This window comes from Salvelinus namaycush, unplaced genomic scaffold (genome assembly GCF_016432855.1).
Source record: "Salvelinus namaycush isolate Seneca unplaced genomic scaffold, SaNama_1.0 Scaffold55, whole genome shotgun sequence".
NCBI lineage: Eukaryota > Metazoa > Chordata > Actinopteri > Salmoniformes > Salmonidae > Salvelinus > Salvelinus namaycush.
Genome location: NW_024061253.1, coordinates 140,001 through 148,976, shown reverse-complemented (window position 1 = coordinate 148,976; position 8,976 = coordinate 140,001).

Here is an 8,976-nt window from a genome sequence, read left to right as displayed (position 1 = left end):
ATGTAGTTGTGTTGTCATGTTGTGAATGTTGTATTGTAGTAGGCCTCAACTGTATTTAATGGTGTTATGTAGTTGTGTTGTCATGTTGTATTGTAGTAACCAACTGTATTTAATGGTGTTATGTAGTTGTGTTGTCATGTTGTGAATGTTGTATTGTAGTAACCCTCAACTGTATTTAATGGTGTTATGTAGTTGTGTTGTCATGTTGTGAATGTTGTATTGTAGTAACCCTCAACTGTATTTAATGGTGTTATGTAGTTGTGTTGTCATGTTGTGAATGTTGTATTGTAGTAACCCTCAACTGTATTTAATGGTGTTATGTAGTTGTGTTGTCATGTTGTGAATGTTGTGTTGTAGTAACCCTCAACTGTATTTAATGGTGTTATGTAGTTGTGTTGTCATGTTGTGAATGTTGTATTGTAGTAACCCTCAACTGTATTTAATGGTGTTATGTAGTTGTGTTGTCATGTTGTATTGTAGTAACCCTCAACTGTATTTAATGGTGTTATGTAGTTGTGTTGTCATGTTGTGAATGTTGTATTGTAGTAACCAACTGTATTTAATGGTGTTATGTAGTTGTGTTGTCATGTTGTGAATGTTGTATTGTAGTAACCAACTGTGTTTAATGTTGTTATGTAGATGTGTTGTCATGTTGTGAATGTTGTATTGTAGTAACCAACTGTATTTAATGGTGTTATGTAGTTGTGTTGTCATGTTGTGAATGTTGTATTGTAGTAGACCTCAACTGTATTTAATGGTGTTATGTAGTTGTGTTGTCATGTTGTGAATGTTGTATTGTAGTAACCCTCAACTGTATTTAATGGTGTTATGTAGTTGTCATGTTGTGAATGTTGTATTGTAGTAACCAACTGTATTTAATGGTGTTATGTAGTTGTGTTGTCATGTTGTGAATGTTGTATTGTAGTAACCAACTGTGTTTAATGGTGTTATGTAGTTGTGTTGTCATGTTGTGAATGTTGTATTGTAGTAACCAACTGTATTTAATGGTGTTATGTAGTTGTGTTGTCATGTTGTGAATGTTGTATTGTAGTAACCAACTGTGTTTAATGGTGTTATGTAGTTGTGTTGTCATGTTGTGAATGTTGTATTGTAGTAACCAACTGTATTTAATGGTGTTATGTAGTTGTGTTGTCATGTTGTGAATGTTGTATTGTAGTAACCCTCAACTGTATTTAATGGTGTTATGTAGTTGTGTTGTCATGTTGTGAATGTTGTATTGTAGTAGGCCTCAACTGTATTTAATGGTGTTATGTAGTTGTGTTGTCATGTTGTGAATGTTGTATTGTAGTAGGCCTCAACTGTATTTAATGGTGTTATGTAGTTGTGTTGTCATGTTGTATTGTAGTAACCAACTGTATTTAATGGTGTTATGTAGTTGTGTTGTCATGTTGTGAATGTTGTATTGTAGTAACCCTCAACTGTATTTAATGGTGTTATGTAGTTGTGTTGTCATGTTGTGAATGTTGTATTGTAGTAACCAACTGTATTTAATGGTGTTATGTAGTTGTGTTGTCATGTTGTCATGTTGTATTGTAGTAACCAACTGTATTTAATGGTGTTATGTAGTTGTGTTGTCATGTTGTGAATGTTGTATTGTAGTAACCCTCAACTGTATTTAATGGTGTTATGTAGTTGTGTTGTCATGTTGTGAATGTTGTATTGTAGTAACCAACTGTATTTAATGGTGTTATGTAGTTGTGTTGTCATGGTGTGAATGTTGTATTGTAGTAACCCTCAACTGTATTTAATGGTGTTATGTAGTTGTGTTGTCATGTTGTGAATGTTGTATTGTAGTAACACTCAACTGTATTTAATGGTGTTATGTAGTTGTGTTGTCATGTTGTGAATGTTGTATTGTAGTAACCAACTGTATTTAATGGTGTTATGTAGTTGTGTTGTCATGTTGTGAATGTTGTATTGTAGTAACCCTCAACTGTATTTAATGGTGTTATGTAGTTGTGTTGTCATGTTGTATTGTAGTAACCCTCAACTGTATTTAATGGTGTTATGTAGTTGTGTTGTCATGTTGTGAATGTTTTATTGTAGTAGGCCTCAACTGTATTTACTGGTGTTATGTAGTTGTGTTGTCATGTTGTGAATGTTGTATTGTAGTAACCCTCAACTGTATTTAATGGTGTTATGTAGTTGTGTTGTCATGTTGTGAATGTTGTGTTGTAGTAACCAACTGTATTTAATGGTGTTATGTAGTTGTGTTGTCATGTTGTCTTGTAGTAACCAACTGTATTTAATGGTGTTATGTAGTTGTGTTGTCATGTTGTGAATGTTGTATTGTAGAAACCAACTGTATTTAATGGTGTTATGTAGTTGTGTTGTCATGTTGTGAATGTTGTATTGTAGTAACCCTCAACTGTATTTAATGGTGTTATGTAGTTGTGTTGTCATGTTGTGAATGTTGTATTGTAGTAACCCTCAACTGTATTTAATGGTGTTATGTAGTTGTGTTGTCATGTTGTGAATGTTGTATTGTAGTAACCAACTGTATTTAATGGTGTTATGTAGTTGTGTTGTCATGTTGTGAATGTTGTGTTGTAATAGGCCTAACCTTCACCAATTTTTCTGGAATATGAGACAGCAACAGAAGAATAGGATATGATGGAGAGAGACACCAGACAAGACACAGAGACAGCAACAGAAGAATAGGATATGATGGAGAGAGACACCAGACAAGACACAGAGACAGCAACAGAAGAATAGGATATGATGGAGAGAGGCAGAGGGGAGAGCACACAATAGACTGTCACTTAAAGCTGCTATAGGGATTCTAATTACAGCACTATGTGTGTGTGTGTGTGTGTGTGTGTGTGTGTGTGTGTGTGTGTGTGTGTGTGTGTGTGTGTGTGTGTGTGTGTGTGTGTGTGTGTGTGTGTGTGTGTGTGTGTGTGTGTGTGTGTGTGTGTGTGTGTGTGTGTGTGGGTGTGTGTTTTGGAGCTGCTACATCTGGGGAGAGAGAGGAGCTGCTACCCCTGGGGAGAGAGGAGCTGCTACCCCTGGGGAGAGAGAGGAGCTGCTACCACTGGGGAGAGAGGAGCTGCTACCCCTGGGGAGAGAGAGGAGCTGCTACCACTGGGGTGAGAGAGGAGCTGCTACCCCTGGGGAGAGATGAGCTGCTACCCCTGGGGAGAGTGGAGCTGCTCCCCCTGGGGAGAGAGGAGCTGCTACCCCTGGGGAGAGAGAGGAGCTGCTACCCCTGGGGAGAGAGGAGCTGCTACCCCTGGGGTGAGAGAGGAGCTGCTACCCCTGGGGAGAGAGGAGCTGCTACCACTGGGGAGAGAGGAGCTGCTACCCCTGGGGAGAGAGGAGCTGCTACCCCTGGGGTGAGAGAGGAGCTGCTACCCCTGGGGAGAGAGGAGCTGCTACCCCTGGGGTGAGAGAGGAGCTGCTACCCCTGGGGAGAGAGGAGCTGCTACCCCTGGGGTGCGAGAGGAGCTGCTACCCCTGGGGAGAGAGGAGCTGCTACCCCTGTGGAGAGAGAGGAGCTGCTACCCCTGGGGAGAGATGAGCTGCTACCCCTGGGGAGAGTGGAGCTGCTACCCCTGGGGAGAGAGGAGCTGCTACCCCTGGGGAGAGAGAGGAGCTGCTACCCCTGGGGAGAGAGGAGCTGCTACCCCTGTTGAGAGAGGAACTGCTACCCCCAGGAGAGAGGAGCTGCTACCCCCGGGGAGAGAGGAGCTGCTAGCCCTGGGGAGAGAGAGGAGCTGCTACCCCTGGGGAGAGATGAGCTGCTACCCGTGGGGAGAGTGGAGCTGCTCCCCCTGGGGAGAGAGGAGCTGCTACCCCTGGGGAGAGAGAGGAGCTGCTACCACTGGGGAGAGAGGAGCTGCTACCCCTGTTGAGAGAGGAGCTGCTACCCCCGGGAGAGAGGAGCTGCTACCCCCGGGGAGAGAGGAGCTGCTAGCCCTGGGGAGAGAGGAGCTGCTACCCCTGGGGAGAGAGGAGCTGCTACCCCTGGGGTGAGAGAGGAGCTGCTACCCCTGGGGAGAGAGGAGCTGCTATCCCTGGGGTGCGAGAGGAGCTGCTATCCCTGGGGTGCGAGAGGAGCTGCTACCCCTGTGGAGAGAGAGGAGCTGCTACCCCTGGGGAGAGATGAGCTGCTACCCCTGGGGAGAGTGGAGCTGCTCCCCCAGGGGAGAGAGGAGCTGCTACCCCTGGGGAGAGAGGAGCTGCTACCCCTGGGGAGCGAGGATCTGCTACCCCTGGGGTGAGAGAGGAGCTGCTACCCCTGGGGAGAGAGGAGCTGCTACCCCTGGGCTGAGAGAGGAGCTGCTACCCCTGGGGAGAGAGGAGCTGCTACCCCTGGAGAGAGAGGTGCTGCTACCCCCGGGAGAGAGGAGCTGCTACCCCGGGAGAGAGGAGCTGCTACCCCTGGAGAGAGAGGAGCTGCAACCAGGAGAGACTGTGACCCTGCTCAGGAAGAGCTTGACGATTGGTGATTGTTGGGGCACGTTTGGCAGGAGCTTCAGTGATGAAAACTACTCAACTTGCTGATGTTTCACAATATGTCATGTCTCAGTCACCAGGTCTCAACACAATATGTCATGTCTCAGTCACCAGGTCTCAACACAATATGTCATGTCTCAGTCACCATGTCTCAACACAATATGTCATGTCTCAGTCACCAGGTCTCACCACAATATGTCATGTCTCAGTCACCAGGTCTCAACACAATATGTCATGTCTCAGTCACCAGGTCTCAACACAATATGTCATGTCTCAGTCACCAGGTCTCATCACAATATGTCATGTCTCAGTCACCAGGTCTCAACACAATATGTCATGTCTCAGTCACCAGGTCTCAACACAATATGTCATGTCTCAGTCACCAGGTCTCACCACAATATGTCATGTCTCAGTCACCAGGTCTCACCACAATATGTCATGTCTCAGTCACCAGGTCAATATGCCATGTCTCAGTCACCAGGTCTCAACACAATATGTCATGTCTCAGTCACCATGTCTCAACACAATATGTCATGTCTCAGTCACCAGGTCTCAACACAATATGTCATGTCTCAGTCACCAGGTCTCAACACAATTCAACTCTTTTGGGAGATTCTGGCGCCTGAAACAGTGTTTTCCACCAGCCAAACACCAAATGATGGAATTTCTTGTGGCAGAATGGTGTCACATCCTTCCAATAGAGTTCCAGACAGTTGTAGAATGTATGCCAAGGCACATTGTAAGAGCTGTAAAGAGAGAGGGAGGGGAGAGAGAACAGGCAGAACCTGATATGTAAATGAGCAGAGCACAAGGAAGTAACTTTCAACGACCGAATGATCATTCCAGACTCTGTTTCTATTGAGAGAGAGATACAAGGTAAGACGAGGATTGATTTGTGTATTCATATAGTTGATGATATTGTTATGTGTATTCATATAGTTGATGATATTGTTATGTGTATTCATATAGTTGATGATATTGTTATGTGTATTCATATAGTTGATGATATTGTTATGTGTATTCATATAGTTGATGATATGTGTATTCACATAGTTAATTATATTTATGATGGACAGTGTTGTAATAGTCCTTAAGTGTTTGATATAAATTAGATGCGTGGGGTGAATTCGTTCTGTGCCCATCTGTGTGCCCCAGGGTGATCGCTCCTACACTATCTAGAATCTAAAACGTTTTTTTGGGCTGTCCCCAAAGGTTAACCCTTTGTAGAACCCTTTTTGGTGCTAGTAGAACACGTTGGGTTCCATACAGAACCCTTTCCACAGAGGGTTCTACATGGAAGCCAGAAGGGTTAGCCTAGTGGTTAGAGCGTTGGACTAGTAACCGGAAGGTTGCAAGTTCAAATCCCCGAGCTGACAAGGTACAAATCTGTCGTTCTGCCCCTGAACAGGCAGTTAACCCACTGTTCCTAGGCCGTCATTGAAAATAAGAATTTGTTCTTAACTGACTAGTTAAATAAAGGTAAAATAAAATAAAAAAATAAAATAAAAAGGGTTCTACCTGGAACCCAAAAGCGTTCTCCTATGGGGACAGCCGGAGGACCCGTTTGGAACCCTTTATTCTAAGAGTGTACTGTATCATAGGTCTATAGACTTGTCTTCTCTAAACACAACAAGCAAACAAACATTTTCTCTTTCTAATCTACTGTTAATGCTTTTCACTCAGGAAGGTATGTTGTGTGAAAGAGACAAATAAATATTGTGGAAAGACTAACAACAACTTACACTTCCTCAAAACAGGTTGTGTGTATTCATTAGTGCCCACCGTAGCAAAACATTTGGCAACAGAAACCTTTTATGTAACGTTGTACAGCGTTTAGAGTAAACTGTTTATGCAACATTTTAAAACTGTTGGCTGTGGTGTAAACTAATGAATACAACCCAGGTTGTAGCCTACGACTCGGCTGTTTATACCTGATGCTGAAACCTGAACGTAGCCTGAGGGGTGTACTATGATGCAAGATAGATATACTGGTTTTCTAAAGTTAGCCAGCTTCAGTTAGCTTCACATTCCAGCTCAGGCCTCATCCATCAGAATATACAGAGCGCTAGTCATCAGGAAGGTGCTCTCTCAGCAGAACGGAAAATATCTCAATGACTTGACATGTTCTGGTTGTGAATTCAGGCTACAAGGTGAGAATCCTGCCAGGGATTATTGTAAAGTGTGTAGATAAATTAAATGTATGGTGTAATGTTAGTATAGTGAAGTAAAACACTCCTAACAGTAGATAAATTAAATGTATAGTGTAATGTTAGTATAGTGAAGTAAAACACTCCTAACAGTCTACTTCTACTGAGACAGGTTGGTGTCAGTTTAATCAAACAACATGGAGCTGACTGGACGTGGTCAAGTCAAATTCAATACATCAAAATTCATATATTATAGTTCTACATTTAACATGTCATATGATAATGTAATTGTATCATAGTTCCTCTATAGTGTAGTGAACCTCTACATTTCATATGATAATGTAATTGTACCATAGTTCCTCTATAGTGTAGTGATCCTCTACATTTCATATGATAATGTAATTGTATCATAGTTCCACTATAGTGTAGTGATCCTCTACATTTCATATGATAATGTAATTGTATCATAGTTCCACTATAGTGTAGTGATCCTCTACATTTCATATGATAATGTAATTGTACCATAGTTCCTCTATAGTGTAGTGATCCTCTACATTTCATATGATAATGTAATTGTACCATAGTTCCACTATAGTGTAGTGATCCTCACTATATGAGCCACGTCACAATTCCAACCAAGTAACCCAATTGATGCCAATGGCGCGATGCGTAGGTTGTTTGCCTTTAACACATGCAACCTGGGTTCGCTTCTCTGCCCCACTGTTTGCTACATTGGTGTCTGAGACATGCTCTTGTGTGAGCCAGGTAACAATTCCCACCATGTGGGTTAACCCTATTGGTGCAATACGTAGGGTGTTAACTTCCCTGCCCGCTGTTTTAAACTACATTCAGAGCATAGGCTGCCCGACATCCGTTGAACAAAGAGACACAATAATATGAGGTAAAGGATGTCAGGATAATATCAGTAAGTGTTGATTTAGAGTTCTGGGTTCAGCCTCTTTTATCAACAGGTTGAAATGTAGTAAATTACATCACAATGACATCTCCTCAGAGTTCTGGGTTCTTTTATCAACAGGTTGACATGTAGTAAATGACATCACAATGACATCTCCTCAGAGTTCTGGGTTCAGCCTTCTTTTATCAACAGGTTGAAATGTAGTAAATTACATCACAATGACATCTCCTCAGAGTTCTGGGTTCTTTTATCAACAGGTTGAAATGTAGTAAATGACATCACAATGACATCTCCTCAGAGTTCTGGGTTCTTTTATCAACAGGTTGAAATGTAGTAAATGACATAACAATGACATCTCCTCAGAGTTCTGGGTTCTTTTATCAACAGGTTGAAATGTAGTAAATGACATCACAATGACATCTCCTCAGAGTTCTGGGTTCTTTTATCAACAGGTTGAAATGTAGTAAATGACATCACAATGACATCTCCTCAGAGTTCTGGGTTCAGCCTCTTTTATCAACAGGTTGAAATGTAGTAAATGACATCACAATGACATCTCCTCAGAGTTCTGGGTTCAGCCTCTTTTATCAACAGGTTGAAATGTAGTAAATGACATCACAATGACATCTCCTCAGAGTTCTGGGTTCTTTTATCAACAGGTTGAAATGTAGTAAATGACATCACAATGACATCTCCTCAGAGTTCTGGGTTCTTTTATCAACAGGTTGACATGTAGTAAATGACATCACAATGACATCTCCTCAGAGTTCTGGGTTCTTTTATCAACAGGTTGGCATGTAGTAAATGACATCACAATGACATCTTCTCAGAGTTCTGGGTTCTTTTATCAACAGGTTGACATGTAGTAAATGACATCACAATGACATCTTCTCAGAGTTCTGGGTTCTTTTATCAACAGGTTGACATGTAGTAAATGACATCACAATGACAACTCCTCAGAGTTCTGGGTTCAGCCTCTTTTATCAACAGGTTGAAATGTAGTAAATGACATCACAATGACATCTCCTCAGAGTTCTGGGTTCAGCCTCTTTTATCAACAGGTTGAAATGTAGTAAATGACATCACAATGACATCTCCTCAGAGTTCTGGGTTCTTTTATCAACAGGTTGAAATGTAGTAAATGACATCACAATGACATCTCCTCAGAGTTGAGATCATCTGTTCACAGTATTTAACATGTTGACACGGTGCTGCTAGTGATAGAAAACATTAAGAGACAGGATACAGGCGGTGGAGTTTGCACAAAGTTTACATACAACAATATATTGAACTAGGTAGAGTGAGCATAGAGCTAAAAGCTATAAGCACGGGGAAGAAACTGTTCAGATGGGGGTCTATAACATCCAATCACAGAGGTTTACAGCAGCTGACAGTTGTAACATTATTTCTAATAACTCAAACTGCCTTATTCAG